We start from the raw sequence: 26,104 nt of genomic DNA on the forward strand, positions 1-26,104 counted from the left end.
GTGAAGCTATGAACTAAAGATACAAGAATACATTTGTTGTATCTAGTGAAGCTATGAACTGAAGATACAAGAATACATTTGTTGTATCTAGTGAAGCTATGAACTAAAGATACAAGAATACATTTGTTGTATCTAGTGAAGCTATGAACTAAAGATACAAGAATACATTTGTTGTATCTAGTGAAGCTATGAACTAAAGATACAAGAATACATTTGTTGTATCTAGTGAAGCTGTGAACTATGAATAAATTGGCATAATTCCACCTTCATCAACACTGATACACGGGCTACTAAAATGTTGTCTAAAAAGTCTATGATTAAACAGTATTGGCAGATATTTTTAGAGTTTAAACAATTGGTTTCCTAGTGACGTCTCAGTTTATTTTCCCATGTATCGACACCAGATAGATGTTATAAGACGTTCCATATAAAGCTTCGCGGAGTGTAAGTAGAGGGGGGAGGGTGCTACTCTAGATTAGAAGTAATCGTATACATTCTTTATGGGGCACATCCCCTTCACTGAGGTTCAATTTAGTCATTAAGTTTCTTTTTGTTGCATTTAACGTTGCCCTTGGGATAAAAGAGACCGCCAAACCGAACAGAACGTTGTGCGATGTTATTCTGTGTTTTTTGTTGTGTTTTTTTTTCGGTTCTCTACATGCGACTAGCGTATGTAACTGCTAGAACTGTAATTAACGTATGTCTTATGGATACGACCATAAGGGTTTTTAGGATGTAAATAATGTCTAATAGCTCTAATTTGTGCCATAAGGTGTGATGGGTTGGAACGGTCCGCCTCGAGCGACTTCAACGCCACCTTGAGTGATAGGTGTTTATATGTTTTGGAGAATCCTCAAATCTCATGTCATGTTCAAAGGGAGAAACATGAAAAACATGGGGAAGAGGGAAGAAACCGGCAAATGGAACATGGTTTTATCGATTATAATTATATGCCAAGAACTGTTATATGATTTAGTGCTGTAAAATAATTCCACATGGCAGTAACTGAAGTTGCTCTCGTGGTTTTAGTTACAATATCTTACAATAGTCATTTTTATTTTAAATGCCATTACAATGAATGAATTATTTAGAAGGTTACAAACATTCTGTCGTAACAAAAGGAATGTTTAGGTCGAAACATAACAATATGAACACTTAGTAATTATTAATAATATTATTAGTAATTATTAATAATATTATTAGTAATTATTAATAATACTGAATTATAGAATCAACAATCGGATAGAAACTTATTAATGAGAAATGTATAAGTTACAGAATTAGATAACTGTTAATGATAAACTTATGAGTTATTGAATCGACAAATAGAAAAAATTATTAACAATAAGGAAAAGTTAATGAGTTACAGAATCGACGAATAGAAAATTATTAACAATAAGGAAAAGTTAATGAGTTACAGGATTGACGGTAGGAAGGTTATTCGATATATTTCAATTTGGAGTAGCATATCCAATTAGGGGCCTGGCATGACCTAGCGCGTTAAGGCGTGTACTTCGTAATCTGAGGGTCGCGGGTTCGCGCCCGAGTCGCGCCAAAACATGCTCACCCTCCCAGCCGTGGGGGCGTTATAATGTGACGGTCAATCCCACAATTCGTTGGTAAAAGAGTAGCCCAAGAGTTGGCGGTGGGTGGTGATGACTAGCTGCCTTCCCTCTAGTCTTACACTGCTAAATTAGAGACGGCTAGCACAGATAGCCCTCGAGTAGCTTTGTGCGAAATTCCAACACAAACAAATATCCAATTAGACTGTTTCACACAGAGAAATTATATTTAAACAGATTGTTATACGATTTGCGTGGAGGATAAAAATACGAAAAAAACATTAAAATAATTTGAACTGCTCAAACGATATCCTTTAAAAACACATGCAATAAGTTGAAACAACTGTATAAATTCTAATTTAAAGTAAGCTGTACAAGAGACGCTAAAGAAGTGAGAAGCACACATTTTAAAATCGTTACACATCACTGACGCTAGAGGGCATGAAATGATTTATGAATGCTCATAATTATTTTGTTTATTTATTTCAGAAATGTACCCCTAAACCTACACGAGTATTGTCTGCACATGGCCTTTCCTTAATTTGAGGTGATAGACTAGAGTGTAGATGGTTATTCAACAGCACCCACCGCCACCTCTTAGGACACTCATGTCTGATGAACAGTGAGATTTGATCGTGGTTCTTATAGTGCACCCACAGCTCGTTTTTGCGACAACGGGCCACAAACCATGAATTATCTAACTTACAATCTGATCATCAGGCCATGGCCGACCTGTCCAGTTCAGGTTTTGAAATGTTACGTTACAAGCTTTAAGTAAACAAGAAAAATAAAATTTAGAGCGTATTTAAACGTTATGGTTGACAGATGAGTTGACTTAGAGTGGACAACCTTCTAACAACAACAAAATAAAGATTCACGTCAGTTTAGACAACTATCATCTGTAACAAAAAAACACGTTGTCCATTGTAAAACTATTTTACCAGATCTATAGTAGCCCGTTGTCCATTGTAACACAATTTTACCAGATCTATAGTAGCACGTTGTCCATTGTAAAACTATTTTACCAGATCTATAGTAGCACGTTGTCCATTGTAAAACTATTTTACCAGATCTATAGTAGCACGTTGTCCATTGTAAAACTATTTTACCAGATCTATAGTAGCACGTTGTCCATTGTAAAACTATTTTACTAAATCTATAGTAGCACGTTGTCCATTGTAAAACAATTTTACCAGATCTATAGTAGCACGTTCTCCATTGTAAAACTATTTTACCAGATCTATAGTAGCACGTTGTCCATTGTAAAACTATTTTACCAGATCTATAGAAGCACGTTGTCCATTGTAAAACTATTTTACCAGATCTATAGTAGCACGTTGTCCATTGTAAAACAATTTTACCAGATCTATAGTAGCACGTTGTCCATTGTAAAACTATTTTACCAGATCTATAGTAGCACGTTGTCCATTGTAAAACAATTTTACCAGATCTATAGTAGCACGTTGTCCATTGTAAAACTATTTTACCAGATCTATAGTAGCACGTTGTCCATTGTAAAACTATTTTACCAGATCTATAGTAGCACGTTGTCCATTGTAAAACTATTTTACCAGATCTATAGTAGCACGTTGTCCATTGTAAAACTATTTTACCAGATCTATAGTAGCACGTTGTCCATTGTAAAACTATTTTACCAGATCTATAGTAGCACGTTGTCCATTGTAAAACTATTTTACCAGATCTATAGTAGCACGTTGTCCATTGTAAAACTATTTTACCAGATCTATAGTAGCACGTTGTCCATTGTAAAACTATTTTACCAGATCTATAGTAGCACGTTGTCCATTGTAAAACTATTTTACCAGATCTATAGTAGCACGTTGTCCATTGTAAAACTATTTTACCAGATCTATAGTAGCACGTTGTCCATTGTAAAACAATTTTACCAGATCTATAGTAGCACGTTGTCCATTGTAAAACTATTTTACCAGATCTATAGTAGCACGTTGTCCATTGTAAAACTATTTTACCAGATCTATAGTAGCACGTTGTCCATTGTAAAACTATTTTACCAGATCTATAGTAGCACGTTGTCCATTGTAAAACTATTTTACCAGATCTATAGTAGCACGTTGTCCATTGTAAAACTATTTTACCAGATCTATAGTAGCACGTTGTCCATTGTAAAACTATTTTACCAGATCTATTTTACCAGATCTATAGTAGCACGTTGTCCATTGTAAAACTATTTTACCAGATCTATAGTAGCACGTTGTCCATTGTAAAACTATTTTACCAGATCTATAGTAGCACGTTGTCCATTGTAAAACAATTTTACCAGATCTATAGTAGCACGTTGTCCATTGTAAAACTATTTTACCAGATCTATAGTAGCACGTTGTCCATTGTAAAACTATTTTACCAGATCTATAGTAGCCCGTTGTCCATTGTAACACAATTTTACCAGATCTATAGTAGCACGTTGTCCATTGTAAAACTATTTTACCAGATCTATAGTAGCACGTTGTCCATTGTAAAACTATTTTACCAGATCTATAGTAGCACGTTGTCCATTGTAAAACTATTTTACCAGATCTATAGTAGCACGTTGTCCATTGTAAAACTATTTTACCAGATCTATAGTAGCACGTTGTCCATTGTAAAACTATTTTACCAGATCTATAGTAGCACGTTGTCCATTGTAAAACTATTTTACCAGATCTATAGTAGCACGTTGTCCATTGTAAAACTATTTTACCAGATCTATAGTAGCACGTTGTCCATTGTAACACAATTTTACCAGATCTATAGTAGCACGTTGTCCATTGTAAAACTATTTTACCAGATCTATAGTAGCACGTTGTCCATTGTAAAACAATTTTACCAGATCTATAGTAGCACGTTGTCCATTGTAAAACTATTTTACTAAATCTACAGTAGCACGTTGTCCATTGTAAAACATTTTACCAGATCTATAGTAGCACGTTGTCCAGATTTTACCAGATCTATAGTAGCACGTTGTCCATTGTAAAACTATTTTACCAGATCTATAGTAGCCCGTTGTCCATTGTAACACAATTTTACCAGATCTATAGTAGCACGTTGTCCATTGTAAAACTATTTTACCAGATCTATAGTAGCACGTTGTCCATTGTAAAACTATTTTACCAGATCTATAGTAGCACGTTGTCCATTGTAAAACTATTTTACCAGATCTATAGTAGCACGTTGTCCATTGTAAAACTATTTTACCAGATCTATAGTAGCACGTTGTCCATTGTAACACAATTTTACCAGATCTATAGTAGCACGTTGTCCATTGTAAAACTATTTTACCAGATCTATAGTAGCACGTTGTCCATTGTAAAACTATTTTACCAGATCTATAGTAGCACGTTGTCCATTGTAAGTAGCACGTTGTCCATTGTATTTTTACCAGATCTATAGTAGCACGTTGTCCATTGTAACACAATTTTACCAGATCTATAGTAGCACGTTGTCCATTGTAAAACTATTTTACCAGATCTATAGTAGCACGTTGTCCATTGTAAAACTATTTTACCAGATCTATAGTAGCACGTTGTCCATTGTAAAACTATTTTACCAGATCTATAGTAGCACGTTGTCCATTGTAAAACAATTTTACCAGATCTATAGTAGCACGTTGTCCATTGTAACACAATTTTACCAGATCTATAGTAGCACGTTGTCCATTGTAAAACTATTTTACCAGATCTATAGTAGCACGTTGTCCATTGTAAAACTATTTTACCAGATCTATAGTAGCACGTTGTCCATTGTAACACAATTTTACCAGATCTATAGTAGCACGTTGTCCATTGTAAAACTATTTTACCAGATCTATAGTAGCCGTTGTCCATTGTTGTCCATTGTAAGCACAATTTTACCAGATCTATAGTAGCACGTTGTCCATTGTAAAACTATTTTACCAGATCTATAGTAGCACGTTGTCCATTGTAAAACTATTTTACCAGATCTATAGTAGCACGTTGTCCATTGTAAAACTATTTTACCAGATCTATAGTAGCACGTTGTCCATTGTAACACAATTTTACTAGATCTATAGTAGCACGTTGTCCATTGTAAAACTATTATACCAGATCTATAGTAGCACGTTGTCCATTGTAAAACTATTATACCAGATCTATAGTAGCACGAATCATAAATTTTAAGTCCAAAACTTTAAAATAAATTAAAAAGGATATTTTTAGATAGTGCAACATTTTAATCAAAATGTCATGTTTATTTTTGGTTGTTTGTTATTCAGCACAAACTTGCAGAATGTCCACCACAAGGATCGATACCTGATTCTACAATGGGAGGAACTGTTTGTATAAGAAACTCATTGATAATATGTTTTGCGTCTACACAAATGTTTCTTTCATAAAAATGGAAATTACACTGCACAACAAAGTTTTTGCTTCTTGAACACTGTTGGGTGTTCCTTATAGTTACACTGCACAACAAAGTGTTTGTTTCTTGAACACTGTTGGGTGTTCCTTATAGTTACACTGCACAACAAAGTGTTTGTTTCTTGAACACTGTTGGGTGTTCCTTATAGTTACACTGCACAACAAAGTTTTTGTTTCTTGAACACAGTTGGGTGTTCCTTATAGTTACATTGCACAACAAACTGTTTGCTTCTTGAACACTGTTGGGTGTTCCTTATAGTTACACTGCACAACAAAGTTTTTGTTTCTTGAACACTGTTGGGTGTTCCTTATAGTTACACTGCACAACAAAGGTTTTGTTTCTTGAACACTGTTGGGTGTTCCTTATAGTTACACAGCACAACAAAGTTTTTGTTTCTTGAACACAGTTGGGTGTTCCTTATAGTTACACTGCACAACAAACTGTTTGCTTCTTGAACACTGTTGGGTGTTCCTTATAGTTACACTGCACAACAAAGTTTTTGCTTCTTGAACACTGTTGGGTGTTCCTTATAGTTACACTGCACAACAAAGTTTTTGTTTCTTGAACACTGTTGGGTGTTCCTTATAGTTACACTGCACAACAAAGTTTTTGTTTCTTGAACACTGTTGGGTGTTCCTTATAGTTACACTGCACAACAAAGTTTTGTTTCTTGAACACTGTTGGGTGTTCCTTATAGTTACACTGCACAACAAAGTTTTGTTGAACACTGTTGGTGTTCCTTATAGTTACACTGCACAACAAAGTTTTTGCTTCTTGAACACTGTTGGGTGTTCCTTATAGTTACACTGCACAACAAAGTTTTGCTTCTTGAACACTGTTGGGTGTTCCTTATAGTTACACTGCACAACAAAGTTTTTGTTCTTGAACACTGTTGGGTGTTCCTTATAGTTACACTGCACAACAAAGTTTTGCTTCTTGAACACTGTTGGGTGTTCCTTATAGTTACACTGCACAACAAAGTTTTTGCTTCTTGAACACTGTTGGGTGTTCCTTATAGTTACACTGCACAACAAAGGTTTTGTTTCTTGAACACTGTTGGGTGTTCCTTATAGTTACACTGCACAACAAAGGTTTTGTTTTTTGAACACTGTTGGGTGTTCCTTATAGTTACACTGCACAACAAAGGTTTTGTTTCTTGAACACTGTTGGGTGTTCCTTATAGTTACACTGCACAACAAACTGTTTGCTTCTTGAACACTGTTGGGTGTTCCTTATAGTTACACTGCACAACAAAGGTTTTGTTTCTTGAACACTGTTGGGTGTTCCTTATAGTTACACTGCACAACAAAGTTTTGTTTCTTGAACACTGTTGGGTGTTCCTTATAGTTACACTGCACAACAAAGTTTTTGTTTCTTGAACACTGTTGGGTGTTCCTTATAGTTACACTGCACAACAAAGTTTTTGTTTCTTGAACACTGTTGGGTGTTCCTTATAGTTACACTGCACAACAAAGTTTTTGCTTCTTGAACACTGTTGGGTGTTCCTTATAGTTACACTGCACAACAAAGTTTTGCTTCTTGAACACTGTTGGGTGTTCCTTATAGTTACACTGCACAACAAAGTTTTTGCTTCTTGAACACTGTTGGGTGTTCCTTATAGTTACACTGCACAACAAAGTTTTTGCTTCTTGAACACTGTTGGGTGTTCCTTATAGTTACACTGCACAACAAAGTTTTTGCTTCTTGAACACTGTTGGGTGTTCCTTATAGTTACACTGCACAACAAAGGTTTTGTTTCTTGAACACTGTTGGGTGTTCCTTATAGTTACACTGCACAACAAAGATTTTGTTTCTTGAACACTGTTGAGTGTTCCTTATAGTTAAACTGCACAACAAAGGTTTTGTTTCTTGAACACTGTTGGGTGTTCCTTATAGTTACACTGCACAACAAAGTTTTTGCTTCTTGAACACTGTTGGGTGTTCCTTATAGTTACACTGCACAACAAAGTTTTTGTTTCTTGAACACTGTTGGGTGTTCCTTATAGTTACACTGCACAACAAAGTTTTTGCTTCTTGAACATTGTTGGGTGTTCCTTATAGTTACACTGCACAACAAAGTTTTGTTTTTGAACACTGAACACTGTTGGAACACTGTGTTCCTTATAGTTACACTGCACAACAAAGGTTTTGCTTCTTGAACACTGTTGAGTGTTCCTTATAGTTACACTGCACAAGAAAGTTTTTGCTTCTTGAACACTGTTGGGTGTTCCTTGTAGTTACACTGCACAACAAAGTTTTTTCTTCTTGAACACTGTTGGGTGTTCCTTATAGTTACACTGCACAACAAAGTTTTGCTTCTTGAACACTGTTGGGTGTTCCTTATAGTTACACTGCACAACAAAGATTTTGTTTCTTGAACACTGTTGGGTGTTCCTTATAGTTACACTGCACAACAAAGGTTTTGTTTCTTGAACACTGTTGGGTGTTCCTTATAGTTACACTGCACAACAAAGGTTTTGTTTCTTGAACACTGTTGGGTGTTCCTTATAGTTACACTGCACAACAAAGGTTTTGTTTCTTGAACACTGTTGGGTGTTCCTTATAGTTACACTGCACAACAAAGTTTTGTTTCTTGAACACTGTTGGGTGTTCCTTATAGTTACACTGCACAACAAAGTTTTTGTTTCTTGAACATTGTTGGGTGTTCCTTATAGTTACACTGCACAACAAAGTTTTGTTTCTTGAACACTGTTGGGTGTTCCTTATAGTTACACTGCACAACAAAGTTTTTGTTTCTTGAACACTGTTGGGTGTTCCTTATAGTTACACTGCACAACAAAGTTTTTGTTTCTTGAACACTGTTGGGTGTTCCTTATAGTTACACTGCACAACAAAGTTTTTGCTTCTTGAACACTGTTGGGTGTTCCTTATAGTTACACTGCACAACAAAGTTTTTGCTTCTTGAACACTGTTGGGTGTTCCTTATAGTTACACTGCACAACAAAGTTTTTGCTTCTTGAACACTGTTGGGTGTTCCTTATAGTTACACTGCACAACAAAGGTTTTGTTTCTTGAACACTGTTGGGTGTTCCTTATAGTTACACTGCACAACAAAGGTTTTGTTTTTTGAACACTGTTGGGTGTTCCTTATAGTTACACTGCACAACAAAGGTTTTGTTTCTTGAACACTGTTGGGTGTTCCTTATAGTTACACTGCACAACAAACTGTTTGCTTCTTGAACACTGTTGGGTGTTCCTTATAGTTACACTGCACAACAAAGGTTTTGTTTCTTGAACACTGTTGGGTGTTCCTTATAGTTACACTGCACAACAAAGTTTTTGTTTCTTGAACACTGTTGGGTGTTCCTTATAGTTACACTGCACAACAAAGTTTTTCCTTATTTCTTGAACATTGTTGGGTGTTCCTTATAGTTACACTGCACAACAAAGTTTTGTTTCTTGAACACTGTTGGGTGTTCCTTATAGTTACACTGCACAACAAAGTTTTTGCTTCTTGAACACTGTTGGGTGTTCCTTATAGTTACACTGCACAACAAAGTTTTGCTTTCTTGAACACTGTTGGGTGTTCCTTATAGTTACACTGCACAACAAAGTTTTGTTTCTTGAACACTGTTGGGTGTTCCTTATAGTTACACTGCACAACAAAGTTTTGTGCTTCTTGAACACTGTTGGGTGTTCCTTATAGTTACACTGCACAACAAAGTTTTTGCTTCTTGAACACTGTTGGGTGTTCCTTATAGTTACACTGCACAACAAAGGTTTTGTTTCTTGAACACTGTTGGGTGTTCCTTATAGTTACACTGCACAACAAAGGTTTTGTTTCTTGAACACTGTTGAGTGTTCCTTATAGTTACACTGCACAACAAAGGTTTTGTTTCTTGAACACTGTTGGGTGTTCCTTATAGTTACACTGCACAACAAAGTTTTTGCTTCTTGAACACTGTTGGGTGTTCCTTATAGTTACACTGCACAACAAAGTTTTTGTTTCTTGAACATTGTTGGGTGTTCCTTATAGTTACACTGCACAACAAAGTTTTTGTTTCTTGAACACTGTTGGGTGTTCCTTATAGTTACACTGCACAACAAAGTTTTTGCTTCTTGAACACTGTTGGGTGTTCCTTATAGTTACACTGCACAACAAAGGTTTTGCTTCTTGAACACTGTTGGGTGTTCCTTATAGTTACACTGCACAACAAAGTTTTTGCTTCTTGAACACTGTTGGGTGTTCCTTGTAGTTACACTGCACAACAAAGTTTTGTTTCTTGAACACTGTTGGGTGTTCCTTATAGTTACACTGCACAACAAAGTTTTTGCTTCTTGAACACTGTTGGGTGTTCCTTATAGTTACACTGCACAACAAAGATTTTGTTTCTTGAACACTGTTGGGTGTTCCTTATAGTTACACTGCACAACAAAGGTTTTGTTTCTTGAACACTGTTGGGTGTTCCTTATAGTTACACTGCACAACAAAGGTTTTGTTTCTTGAACACTGTTGGGTGTTCCTTATAGTTACACTGCACAACAAAGGTTTTGTTTCTTGAACACTGTTGGGTGTTCCTTATAGTTACACTGCACAACAAAGGTTTTGTTTCTTGAACACTGTTGGGTGTTCCTTATAGTTACACTGCACAACAAAGGTTTTGTTTCTTGAACACTGTTGGGTGTTCCTTATAGTTACACTGCACAACAAAGGTTTTGTTTCTTGAACACTGTTGGGTGTTCCTTATAGTTACACTGCACAACAAAGTTTTTGTTTCTTGAACACTGTTGGGTGTTCCTTATAGTTACACTGCACAACAAAGTTTTTGTTTCTTGAACACTGTTGGGTGTTCCTTATAGTTACACTGCACAACAAAGGTTTTGTTTCTTGAACACTGTTGGGTGTTCCTTATAGTTACACTGCACAACAAAGGTTTTGTTTCTTGAACACTGTTGGGTGTTCCTTATAGTTACACTGCACAACAAAGGTTTTGTTTCTTGAACACTGTTGGGTGTTCCTTATAGTTACACTGCACAACAAAGGTTTTGTTTCTTGAACACTGTTGGGTGTTCCTTATAGTTACACTGCACAACAAAGGTTTTGTTTCTTGAACACTGTTGGGTGTTCCTTATAGTTACACTGCACAACAAAGGTTTTGTTTCTTGAACACTGTTGGGTGTTCCTTATAGTTACACTGCACAACAAAGGTTTTGTTTCTTGAACACTGTTGGGTGTTCCTTATAGTTACACTGCACAACAAAGGTTTTGTTTCTTGAACACTGTTGGGTGTTCCTTATAGTTACACTGCACAACAAAGGTTTTGTTTCTTGAACACTGTTGGGTGTTCCTTATAGTTACACTGCACAACAAAGGTTTTGTTTCTTGAACACTGTTGGGTGTTCCTTATAGTTACACTGCACAACAAAGGTTTTGTTTCTTGAACACTGTTTGGTGTTCCTTATAGTTACACTGGTGTTCCTTATAGTTACACTGCACAACAAAGGTTTTGTTTCTTGAACACTGTTGGGTGTTCATTATGGTTACATTGCACAACAAAGGTTTTGTTTCTTGAACACTGTTGGGTTTTCATTATAGTTACACTGCACAACAAAGTTTTTGTTTCTTGAACACTGTTGGGTGTTCCTTATAGTTACACTGCACAAAAAAGTTTTTGTTTCTTGAACATTGTTGGGTGTTCCTTATAGTTACACTGCACAACAAAGTTTTTATTTCTTGAACATTGTTGGGTGTTCCTTATAGTTACAGTGCACAACAAAGTTTTTGTTTCTTGAACATTGTTGGGTGTTCCTTATAGTTACACTGCACAACAAAGTTTTTGTTTCTTGAACACTGTTGGGTGTTCCTTATAGTTACACTGCACAACAAAGGTTTTGTTTCTTGAACACTGTTGGGTGTTCCTTATAGTTACACTGCACAACAAAGGTTTTGTTTCTTGAACACTGTTGGGTGTTCCTTATAGTTACACTGCACAACAAAGGTTTTGTTTCTTGAACACTGTTGGGTGTTCCTTATAGTTACACTGCACAACAAAGGTTTTGTTTCTTGAACACTGTTGGGTGTTCCTTATAGTTACACTGCACAACAAAGTTTTGTTTCTTGAACACTGTTGGGTGTTCCTTATAGTTACACTGCACAACAAAGTTTTTGCTTCTTGAACACTGTTGGGTGTTCCTTATAGTTACACTGCACAACAAAGGTTTTGTTTCTTGAACACTGTTGGGTGTTCATTATAGTTACACTGCACAACAAAGGTTTTGCTTCTTGAACACTGTTGGGTGTTCCTTATAGTTACACTGCACAACGAAGTTTTTGCTTCTTGAACACTGTTGGGTGTTCCTTATAGTTACACTGCACAACAAAGTTTTGTCTCTTGAACACTGTTGGGTGTTCCTTATAGTTACACTGCACAACAAAGTTTTGTTTCTTGAACACTGTTGGGTGTTCCTTATAGTTACACTGCACAACAAAGTTTTTGTTTCTTGAACACTGTTGGGTGTTCCTTATAGTTACACTGCACAACAAAGTTTTTGTTTCTTGAACACTGTTGGGTGTTCCTTATAGTTACACTGCACAACAAAGTTTTTGTTTCTTGAACACTGTTGGGTGTTCCTTATAGTTACACTGCACAACAAAGGTTTTGTTTCTTGAACACTGTTGGGTGTTCCTTATAGTTACACTGCACAACAAAGTTTTTGCTTCTTGAACACTGTTGGGTGTTCCTTATAGTTACGCTGCACAACAAAGGTTTTGTTTCTTGAACACTGTTGGGTGTTCATTATAGTTACACTGCACAACAAAGTTTTTGCTTCTTCAACACTGTTGGGTGTTCCTTATAGTTACACTGCACAACAAAGTTTTTGTTTCTTGAACATTGTTGGGTGTTCCTTATAGTTACACTGCACAACAAAGTTTTTGTTTCTTGAACACTGTTGGGTGTTCCTTATAGTTACACTGCACAACAAAGTTTTTGTTTCTTGAACATTGTTGGGTGTTCCTTATAGTTACACTGCACAACAAAGTTTTTGCTTCTTGAACACTGTTGGGTGTTCCTTATAGTTACACTGCACAACAAAGTTTTTGTTTCTTGAACACTGTTGGGTGTTCCTTATAGTTACACTGCACAACAAAGTTTTTGTTTCTTGAACACTCTTGGGTGTTCCTTATAGTTACACTGCACAACAAAGTTTTTGTTTCTTGAACACTGTTGGGTGTTCCTTATAGATTTTTGGCTGCTGATCACGAAAATCACATCCAAATTTGCTCATCACGTACCGTTCCACCAAAATCTTCAGTTTTCACCAGGACATTGATACAATGGAAAAACGATATCAGGGCAACTGGAATCCGTCAATGCTTGGTGACAACTTGTTGGACACTGCAACGTGATGCACCGGACATTGAATACAAACGAAAATCAGAAGCAAAACACTTTTAATTATGTTGAACTTAATTGCGTATTGGAAACATAAACGCAATTAAATACGTTATTGCCGGTAAACAGTTAACTGTCTATTTCTCAGAGTTGATGAAGCAAAACCAAAACTATATTTGTACATACCCACCAGGTAACTGTCACAATCAGCAAAAACTTTTCAACAAAATTGCTGTACAGTTTAATCCGTAAATTTTCTTCATCACTAATTTTGACTTCATTCAATAAAACAGCTTTGTGTCAAGGATTGGTTACCAACTAAGAAATAACATTGTGATTACTACACCTCTACCTCCCATAAAACAGAAGAGGTAACCACTACGTGGGGTTATGATTCAATAGGGTTCGGTCGAGTCCCACATTCTTATTTTTCGTGTTTCCCTAACTGAACTGCCATCACCAACATGAACGTAGTTGATTATTCACATCGTGTGTTCAAGCATTGCAGTAATGCTGCAAACAAATCCAATATTAACGTCAGAATACCATGAGCTGTTGAACGACAAACCCAACGTTCAAATGCAGAATATAGTTCCGCGGAGGATTACAGAAAACAGTAACCATTCCTTGGACACATTATCAGTGAACTAAGCAACATCAACTTACCGAAGAGTTTTCTATCTCTGATGTCAGACAAATGATAGATTTTTCAGAAGATAGATTTGTCAAGTCCTAATATTCTTGATGAAAAACTTAAGCTGGTTTTATATCCCTCTCCAGGTACTGGCTTATTGCTGAAAAGCTTATTGACTGTACCAAATATATTCATACCACTAAGTTCACGAGTATATTTATTGAGTATCCGCTTTCTACTGGTTACATAACTACCTGAGGTGTACACAAACCAAAGAAAGACTAGGTTCTCTAGCTGTAATACAAAATCATTATAACATTTTATTAACTTTAAATAAGTTATTTACGGAGAAGCAACTAATATGTTATTTCATTAGTTTATACATATATGTATGTGACAGCCAATGATTGAAACAATTAGTATACTATTGTTGTAAATAGTTGATTAAATAAATAATATAACTTAATAACTAATATCTACTCTGTATATAGATAGTTCAGTACTTTACTATTATAAAACATAAATATTTATACTAATACGAGTCTAGATTCCCATGATGTGTTACAACAAAGAGGTGATTTGTTAACTTTAAATTGGATGTTTATGGATGCGGTTTCTCAAGCTATGTTTCATCCAAAACTACTTCCATATTTAACCTCATACCACCTATTACTTACAAATTTTCTGGGGGAAAGGAATGAGGGGTGACCCCAAACCCCCATAGCAACAGCATGCTTTGCATTGCTATTGTGTTTCACACAAAATGTATTGACTTTTGACCTCACAAATTATAACCCCCCTTTACTTTTGCCTGTAAATATACAGAAAATCTACAACACGTATTTCTTGTTAAAGACATTAAACGGAACCGTGTATCAGTTTCCTTGTTTGTACGTAACCTACTTACAGAACCATAGTTTGTACAAATATTGAGTTACTATCGGTCGTAGTGAACACGGCACGAATAGCTCACCGTGAAGATTTGTACTTAACAACATACAAACAAAGCTTTCTTTAAAAACCACAGTTCCTTATCTTTGTTATGTCTATCTAGTCACTCGAGTATTTCGTGGCAAAACCATGCTATTACATGGCTGACCTTTCTTCTAATTTGGTATTTAGGTTAATTTGTCCGGACATTTCCAGTAAAAATGTCTAAACTACGTGTCTCTCACTTACTGTTTAACAAACACATAATCATAAAGTCGAAAGGTCGTATATTTTGCAAACTGAAGAGCTTTTCGTTGTGTGTAAAACAAACAGATCTGATGTTTTTATTTCTTCTAAAACAATGATTTGACAATATTTCGCGCGATCAACAAAAGTATTGAAAAGGTTACATCTTTCTGCGTCGGTTTCTTTCCGGACGTTTACGTAACAACAATAATATTCGTTCCTATATTTCACGTGTCACGAAGGCGGAATTAAATATTGTTAATATCTACCTTAATGGACATCAAAGAAACCGACAGGGCGGGGTTATTTCCAGTGTCGGACCACCCCAGTCTTAGCACAGCCTTCGGTATCACAGTCTATAGCGGCTTTACACTATAAAGAAGGCTCCCGGCAGCTCAGTGCCGAAACGAATGAAAGTGAGCTTCGAAACGGTCCTCTCGAGGTTCTCGGCAAGCAAAGGAATTCTAATCGAGGCCTTTCAATTTGTTACGGATCATTCTACCTGGTCTTTGGCATGCTACAATATGACACCAGTGTTAGCCAATGGAATTGTTCTGTTTTTGCAGCTTTGCATCTCTGAGAAGGAAGAAAGAAAAAAGCACTTGTTCGACTATTAAAAATAAAAAAGTGTAATTATAGTTATAATTATATCACAAGCGTCCATCATTACTTTCAGCACTAACATCTCTCAAAATTCCCGGTTGTGGTCTCTTTTCGTTTTTGAAAACATTTCGGTATGACGTTGAAAATACCTTCTTGCTCTATAACACGCCTCTTTCTCCATCTATCTATAGATATATGTATATACATATCTGTTTGTTTACTTACCTTTATTTATATATATTTATTCATTTTCTGCGACACATAAAATAAGATAGTCCAGTGAAATGTTTGAACCACGTGGCATGGAAAAAAGCCCGGCATTCGACTGGTAATCTGAGGGTCGCGGGTTCGGATCCCCGTCGCACCAAACATGCTTGCCCTCTCAGCCGTGGGGGCGTTATAAAGTTACGGTCAACCCCACTATTTATTGGTAAAAGAGTAGCCCAAGAGTTGGTGGTGGGTGGTGATGACTAGCTTCCTTCCCTCTAGTCTTACACTGCTAAATTAGGGACGGATAGCGCAGATGGCCCTCGAGTAGCTTTGCGCGAAATTTAAAAAACGAACAAACAAGCATAATGAAACTGAGAAGAATTAGGCCTATGACTAAGCATAATTAAACAAAGAAGATATGAAACTGCCCTGTACTTTTAATTACTGATTAAGTTTTGCTTAATCCAGAAATAAAGCCTGTTTTAAAATATTATGTTCTCTTCATTTCAAGTGATAAAATGTCATCTCTTGTTTTCTATAGATATTATAAATTCAGACGGTATATATATATATATATTTACTTTCATATCTATAATTCTGCATCTAACAGTTCAGCTACTGTAGCCATAATCGTGTAAGCGTTCTACGCTATTTGATTTCAAAAGGTTGAACTGTGTGGCGAAGAATTATTAATGTAAATAAAAGTGCAAGTCGTGTGTCCTCGAAATGTGTTCGCATAAGAAATACCACTAAAATGATCAAGAGGTGGCGCCACATCCCATGAACACTTATTTGTTATGAATTTTTATAATCTATTGCTACAGCTGTTGAATTTTGTGAATTAAACCTTTATTATTTTGTTATGATGCCGGCATGTCCAGGTGGTTAATGTACTTGACTCGCAATCTGAGGGACATAGGTTTGAATCATCTTTCCACCTATCACGTTCACCCTTTTTAGCCATGGGAACATGAAATGTTGCGTTAAATCCACATTATTCGTGCTCTGAGTTACATAACGGTTTATCTGTGGACTTACAACGCTAGAAACCGGGTTTCGATACCCGTGGTAGGCATAGCAGAGATATCTCATTGTATAGCTTTGTGCTTACCTATAAACAAAAAATACTACTATATTCATTAGTAAAAGAGTAGCCCAAGAGTTGGCGGTGGATTGGCCTTCCTCTGCTAAATATGAGACGACTAGCACAGATGGGATTCTTGTAATTTTGCGCGAAATTCAAAATAAAACTGTTTTGTTACTTACTTAATGAAACCTTGTTTCTATAATTCGCAATTTAAATTTCTAAATATAAAGTTGGTGCTTATCTAAGACATTAAATGTTCACTGTCTCAGTGTAAACATAATGACAGAGTATAGTAGGTTCTCAGATTTTAATAGGTTCTCAGACTTTAATGAACTGCAATTGCCTGTTGTAAGAATAGCAGACGTTTTGGCTTTTATATTGAAGCTTTCTTCTGAAACCGAAACGTCGTTTTCAAATCTTGCGACGATCAGCTGGACTTCAGTGAAACTTGAAAACTACTAAATGTCCGTGTCTTAAAATTGTTAGTCAGGTGGTTGAGTAATAAAGCTAATCTATTTCTTGAATAAAGCATACAGTATTAAAACTCTGAAAATTAGATTCACCGTGTTTATAAAATTTCTAGATTAATTTCTTATAAAATCCTTTTACCAAAAAAAAGAAAATATTTTTAATAAATTTTCATTGCATAGATTTTGAATTTTTGTGAAATATACGTTGAAAGAAACAAAAACCAGCATTTATTGTTTGTGTCTAATCTGATAGGTATTTTGAACGAGTTTTAAAATCAAAAATTTCTCGTAATTAGATTTATAGTGGGGAGAAAAAAAAATGCATTTAAACTGTACATCTTGGCATCTGTGTGAGGTGAGACTTCACCTTCGGGTTGCAATCCGTGAATTGGACACGCACTTGGTTTTCTTGTGGAGCTCGTATTACAAAGTTGACGGCGCTACTTTTCACGCAAGTTAACTATGCCTTAGATTCGCTGACCGTAACAAACACGAAATCTGGAACCTGAGAGCGGCGAGCAGCTTGAAATGAAGGGAGGAATCCAACAACGGTCCCATCTATTCATGCCTTTCTCGAAAATATATAACCACTAACTGACACCTGGTGGTCAGTTTGAACATTATCTTCTTTAGCTTTGTTATATACACATTTATGTCACTCATAATCAAAGATGTAGCCTTAATATATACAAATATATTTACAGGTACTGCACACACATACACACACTCAAACATAGTAAAAATGAAAGAAATTAGTTATTAATTAACGTTTTGGTCAAATTATTAAGGCCCCGGCGTGGTCCGGTGGTTAAGGCGCTAGACTTGCAACCTGAAGGTTGTGGGTTCGAACTCTCGTCCAACCAAACATGCTCGCCCTTTCAACCGCTGGGGAGTTATGATGTTATGGTGACGGTCAATCCCACCATTCGTTGGTAAAAGAGTAGCCCAACAGTTGGCGGTGGGTGGATGGCTAGCTGTCTTCCCTCTAGTATTTCACCGCTAAATGAAAGATGGCTAGCGTAGATAGCCCGCGTGTAGCTTCATGCGAAATTCAAACAAATCGCAGTTCGAAATACGTGCCGTTAGAAGGTGTTTTTTGTCCCACTCTGCTCTAAAAGAACCATATGCAAGGTCAAATTTGCAATTAGTGTACATAGCGTAGGGTGTAGACCCTAAGTAACATCACTTTATCAGTGTTATTTAAAACAACATAATATAGAAAAAGTTTTGTGTTTAGTAACGATTTTTAAAGCTAATTCTCTATAACGGTTTCGTGTGCTTAGATCAATTATCACATCTAATGGTTAATTTAAATTGTATTTTGACATTTTACCAACAGATGACACTACAATGCAGTCCTAAAGTGTACATTAGTACCACGTGGAAAATACTAACACAGATTGCTCAGTGATTTTCCAAGTTTTTTAAGTGTCAAAAACAGACAGCCTTGAACTTCAGAATCGTCAGATATTTCGCGAAGAAAGATTTATATATCATTTTAATTTATACACTGTTGTATCTAACCGCGCATTTACGGGGAACTTCATTACTCTATGTGGTGTTTTGTTTTGTGTGTACGTGCATGCATTTATTTGGTATTTTATGAAACATTTATGACTACAAAATAAAGTATTAATTAAAGGTAAAACATCAACATGAATATATTAGTTACACGAGCTGACTTGTAAAAGTAGTAATTGGAGAAACGTGTAAAATGTCAACCACACATCACCCGTAGATACGGGTTCGGTTTAAGTTCGACAGAGGGCGCAAATAAAAGAACTAAGCTTGGTCATTAATCTCAAACCAGAGCTTCCAAATTTCGGCTTTGCGGAATATAAGTACTATTTCTGAATCGTTTCTTAAGTATTATTTGTTTTATTTAATATACGTTCACTGTGTGATAAAATATTTGAGACCATTTGTTTGTAACTCTGCCCGCTAAAAAACTTGGTTATAGATAAAACACTATTTTTAAGCACAAGACTACATAATGAATTACCTGTGCTTTACCCACCACGAGTATCAAAACCCAATTTGTAGCGACGTAAAAAGATAAGATGAAATCTCTTCGAAGACTAAGTCTAGAGTGGCTATGTCCCAAATATGGTTTCTGGTTTATATGTGGTAAAAGCACGATTTTTTGGACTCAACATTTAAAGTTTCCAATGTTTCTTACCCGACCTCTTTATACCAATAATGTTTCTTACCCGACCTCTTTATACCAATAATGTTTCTTACCCGACCTCTTTATACCAACAATGTTTCTTACCCGACCTCTTTATACCAACAATGTTTCTTACCCGACCTCTTTATACCAACAATGTTTCTTACCCGACCTCTTTATACCAATAATGTTTCTTACCGACCTCTTTATACCAACAATGTTTCTTACCCGACCTCTTTATACCAACAATGTTTCTTACCCGACCTCTTTATACCAACAATGTTTCTTACCCGACCTCTTTATACCAACAATGTTTCTTACCCGACCTCTTTATACCAATAATGTTTCTTACCCGACCTCTTTATACCAACAATGTTTCTTACCCGACCTCTTTATACCAACAATGTTTCTTACCCGACCTCTTTATACCAACAATGTTTCTTAACCGACCTCTTTATACCAATAATGTTTCTTAACCGACCTCTTTATACCAATAATGTTTCTTACCCGACCTCTTTATACCAATAATGTTTCTTACCCGACCTCTTTATACCAACAATGTTTCTTACCGACCTCTTTATACCAACAATGTTTCTTACCCGACCTCTTTATACCAACAATGTTTCTTACCCGACCTCTTTTATACCAACAATGTTTCTTACCGACCTCTTTATACCAATAATGTTTCTTACCCGACCTCTTTATACCAATAATGTTTCTTACCTGACCTCTTTATACCAATAATGTTTCTTACCCGACCTCTTTATACCAATAATGTTTCTTACCGACCTCTTTATACCAATAATGTTTCTTACCCGACCTCTTTATACCAATAATGTTTCTTACCCGACCTCTTTATACCAACAATGTTTCTTACCCGACCTCTTTATACCAACAATGTTTCTTACCCGACCTCTTTATACCAATAATGTTTCTTACCCGACCTCTTTATACCAATAATGTTTCTTACCCGACCTCTTTATACCAATAATGTTTCTTACCCGACCTCTTTATACCAATAATGTTTCTTACCCGACCTCTTTATACCAATAATGTTTCTTACCCGACCTCTTTATACCAATAATGTTTCTTACCGACCTCTTTATACCAATAATGTTTCTTACCCGACCTCTTTATACCAATAATGTTTCTTACCGACCTCTTTATACCAATAATGTTTCTTACCCGAACTCTTTACACCAATAATGTTTCTTACCCGAACTCTTTACACCAATAATGTTTCTTACCCGAACTCTTTACACCAATAATGTTTTTTACCCGACCTCTTTACACCAATAATGTTTCTTACCTGACCTCTTTACACCAATAATGTTTCTTACCGACCTCTTTACACCAATAATGTTTCTTACCTGACCTCTTTACACCAATAATGTTTCTTACCGACCTCTTTACACCAATAATGTTTCTTACCGACCTCTTTACACCAATAATGTTTCTTACCCGACCTCTTTACACCAATAATGTTTCTTACCCGACCTCTTTACACCAATAATGTTTCTTACCCGACCTCTTTACACCAATAATGTTTCTTACCCGACCTCTTTACACCAATAATGTTTCTTACCCGACCTCTTTACACCAATAATGTTTCTTACCTGACCTCTTTACACCAATAATGTTTCTTACCGACCTCTTTACACCAATAATGTTTCTTGCCGACCTCTTTACACCAATAATGTTTCTTACCGGACTCTTTACACCAATAATGTTTCTTACCCGACTCTTTACACAATAATGTTTCTACCCGAACTCTTTGCACCAATAATGTTTCTTTGCCCGAACTCTTTACACCAATAATGTTTCTTACCCGACTCTTTACACCAATAATGTTTCTTGCCCGGACTCTTTACACCAATAATGTTTCTTTACCCGAACTCTTTACACCAATAATGTTTCTTACCTGAACTCTTTATACCAATGAATGTTTCTTACCCGAACTCTTTATACCAATAATGTTTCTTGCCAGACTCTTTACACCAATAATGTTTCTTACCCGAACTCTTTATACCAATAATGTTTCTTACCCGAACTCTTTATACCAATAATGTTTCTTACCCGAACTCTTTATACCAATAATGTTTCTTACCCGACCTCTTTATACCAATAATGTTTCTTACCCGACCTCTTTATACCAATAATGTTTCTTACCCGACCTCTTTATACCAATAATGTTTCTTACCCGACCTCTTTATACCAATAATGTTTCTTACCCGACCTCTTTACACCAATAATGTTTCTTACCCGAACTCTTTATACCAATAATGTTTCTTACCCGACATCTTTACACCAATAATGTTTCTTACCCGACATCTTTACACCAATAATGTTTCTTACCCGACATCTTTACACCAATAATGTTTCTTACCCGACCTCTTTATACCAATAATGTTTCTTACCCGACCTCTTTATACCAATAATGTTTCTTACCCGACCTCTTTTTACCAATAATGTTTCTTACCTGACCTCTTTATACCAATAATGTTTCTTACCTGACCTCTTTATACCAATAATGTTTCTTACCTGACCTCTTTATACCAATAATGTTTCTTACCTGACCTCTTTATACCAATAATGTTTCTTACCGACCTCTTTTTACCCAACAATGTTTCTTGCCGACCTCTTTATACCAACAATGTTTCCGACCCTTTATACCAACAATGTTTCTTGCCGACCCTTTATGCCAACAATGTTTCTTTACCGACCTCTTTATACCAACAATGTTTCTTACCGACCTCTTTATACCAACAATGTTTCTTACCGACCTCTTTATACCAACAATGTTTCTTACCTGACCTCTTTATACCAATAATGTTTCTTGCCTGACCTCTTTATGCCAATAATGTTTCTTACCGACCTCTTTATACCAATAATGTTTCTTACCTGACCTCTTTATACCAATAATGTTTCTTACCTGACCTCTTTATACCAATAATGTTTCTTACCTGACCTCTTTACACCAATAATGTTTCTTACCCGACCTCTTTATACCAATAATGTTTCTTACCGACCTCTTTATACCAATAATGTTTCTTACCCGACCTCTTTATACCAATAATGTTTCTTACCCGACCTCTTTATACCAATAATGTTTCTTACCCGACCTCTTTATACCAATAATGTTTCTTACCCGACCTCTTTACACCAATAATGTTTCTTACCCGACCTCTTTACACCAATAATGTTTCTTACCCGACCTCTTTACACCAATAATGTTTCTTACCCGACCTCTTTATACCAATAATGTTTCTTACCCGACCTCTTTATACCAATAATGTTTCTTACCTGACCTCTTTATACCAATAATGTTTCTTACCCGACCTCTTTACACCAATAATGTTTCTTACCGACCTCTTTACACCAATAATGTTTCTTACCGACCTCTTTACACCAATAATGTTTCTTACCCGACCTCTTTATACCAATAATGTTTCTTACCCGACCTCTTTACACCAATAATGTTTCTTACCCGAACTCTTTATACCAATAATGTTTCTTACCCGACCTCTTTATACCAATAATGTTTCTTACCCGACCTCTTTATACCAATAATGTTTCTTACCCGACCTCTTTATACCAATAATACAGTTCCTTCAATTTTTCAATACTGGTTTTATGTCGTTACACTTTTCATATTTCGAATTAAATCTAGTCCTAAATAAAGTAGCCTAAACGCCATATTTCTGTTCAATTTATTGATGTAATATGTGAGAATGTCCAGAAAGATTACAATTTATTCATGTAATATGTGAGGATGTCCAGAAAGATTACAATTTATTGATGTAATATGTGAGGATGTCCAGAAAGATTACAATTTATTGATGTAATATGTGAGGATGTCCAGAAAGATTACAATTTATTGATGTAACATGTGAGGATGTCCAGAAAGATTACAATTTATTGATGTAAGATGTGAGGATGTCCAGAAAGATTACAATTTATTGATGTAAGATGTGAGGATGTCCAGAAAGATTACAATTTATTGATGTAAGATGTGAGGATGTCCAGAAAGATTACAATTTATTGATGTAACATGTGAGGATGTCCAGAAAGATTACAATTTATTGATGTAACATGTGAGGATGTCCAGAAAGATTACAATTTATTGATGTAACATGTGAGGATGTCCAGAAAGATTACAATTTATTGATGTAATATGTGAGGATGTCCAGAAAGATTACAATTTATTGATGTAATATGTGAGGATTTCCAGAAAGATTACAATTTATTGATGTAATATGTGAGGATGTCCAGAAAGATTACAATTTATTGATGTAATATGTGAGGATGTCCAGAAAGATTACAATTTATTGATGTAATATGTGAGAATGTCCAGAAGGATTACAATTTATTGATGTAATGAGAGGATGTCCAGAAAGATTACATTTTATTGATGTAATATGTGAGGATGTCCAGAAAGATTACATTTTATTGATGTAATATGTGAGAATGTCCAGAAGGATTACAATTTATTGACGTAATGTGAGGATGTCCAGAAAGATTACAATTTATTGATGTAATATGTGAGGATGTCCAGAAAGATTACAATTTATTGATGTAATATGTGAGGATGTCCAGAAAGATTACAATTTATTGATGTAATATGTGAGGATGTCCAGAAAGATTACAATTTATTGATGTAATATGTGAGGATGTCCAGAAAGATTACAATTTATTGATGTAATATGTGAGGATGTCCAGAAAGATTACAATTTATTGATGTAATATGTGAGAATGTCCAGAAGGATTACAATTTATTGACTTAATGTGAGGATGTCCAGAAAGATTACAATTTATTGATGTAATATGTGAGGATGTCCAGAAAGATTACAATTTATTGATGTAATATGTGAGGATGTCCAGAAAGATTACAATTTATTGATGTAATATGTGAGGATGTCCAGAAAGATTACAATTTATTGATGTAATATGTGAGGATGTCCAGAAAGATTACAATTTATTGATGTAATATGTGAGGATGTCCAGAAAGATTACAATTTCCCCTCTTTGTCGATCACATCTTAGAAAGTGAAGGTTTATTCCAACTGCTGTGCGTGTTATAAAATAAAAAATCTGATATTACATAAAATGCTTTTTTTTTCCTGCCAAATCAGTAATGGCCAGAGGGTTAAAGATCTTGACTCTCAACGTGTATGTTGAGAATTCGAATTCCATCACCGAACATGCTCACCCTTCCAACCGCGAGAGCATTATAAATTAACGGTCAATCCCACTTTTCATTAGTATTAAAAAACTAGCTCAGGAGTTGGCGGTGAGTGTTTTTGACTAGCTGCCTTCCCTCTAATGTGTCCCTTTTAAATTAGGCAAGGCTAGCGTAAATGGCTCTCAAGTGGTTTTGTGCGAAACGAAAACCATAAATCTAAATAGTTTTGTTATGTTTTAACTTTTATGTAATTCTCTTGTTTAAAAAGGATTTCAGTGAACAAATTAATATTTTTGAATCAAATAATAATGTTTCAAATCAACTACATAATAATCAAATTCGTTCTTTTAGTTTCAATTTTCTCCAAAACATGTTTAAAGATTGTAGCGATCAAATTAATATTTTTTCTCTCTATGTTTAAAAATATATTATAAATTACATTCAATCATGGAGGTAAGTTACGAAGTCTTATTCTAAACATTTAAAAAGACAGCTAATCATTCATTCCTCAAAAAAGTTCGGCCCCTGAATGTGGTATAAACATTTAGAAAGACAGCGAATCATTCATTCCTCAACTAGGTTCGGCCCCTGAATGTGGTATAAACATTTAGAAAGACAGCTAATCATTCATTCCTCAACTAGGTACGGCCCCTGAATGTGGTATAAACAACTGGAGTTCTGGACGACATTTCCCACGTATCTTTCAAGGCGACTGATTTAACCCCTACACATTGTATCTATGTGGTCCGCCGTGTGTTTTGCCAGTAATTAAAATCAAAGGCATTTTTGTTTGTTTGTTTTGGAATTTCGCACAAAGCTACTCGAGGGCTATCTGTGCTAGCCGTCCCTAATTTAGCAGTGTAAGACTAGAGGGAAGGCAGCTAGTCATCACCACCCACCGCCAATTCTTGGGCTACTCTTTTACCAATGAATAATGGGATTGACCGTCATATTATAACGCCCCCACGGCTGAGAGGGCGAGCATGTTTGGCGCGACGAGGATGCGAACCCGCGACCCCAAGATTACGAGTCGCACGTCTTAACACGCTTGGCCATGCCGGGCCATTGGTAAGAAAACGGAACGATATTTATCTGGAAAGAAGGAAGAAGCAATATTTTTAAATATTGAGGATATGGAAGGTTTGCAGAGAGTGAATATAGAATTATTTTATTAAGAATTATGAACTTTCTAGATTTATCTAATATAACAACAGAAAATAATTTTTGAAACAACTGTAAACTCGAGAAACTAGGTGATAAAAA

General features: G+C 35.7%; 1 protein-coding gene across 1 annotated transcript in view; it reads left to right on the forward strand.

Moving 5' to 3' along the window:
- Positions 1-26,104, forward strand: part of LOC143230277 (protein patched-like) — a 114,074-nt gene that overhangs the window by 18,748 nt on the left and 69,222 nt on the right. The gene's annotated exons all lie outside the window — the stretch shown is intronic.

Source organism: Tachypleus tridentatus, chromosome 1, assembly GCF_004210375.1.
Source record: "Tachypleus tridentatus isolate NWPU-2018 chromosome 1, ASM421037v1, whole genome shotgun sequence".
In the NCBI taxonomy this organism is placed as follows: domain Eukaryota; kingdom Metazoa; phylum Arthropoda; class Merostomata; order Xiphosura; family Limulidae; genus Tachypleus; species Tachypleus tridentatus.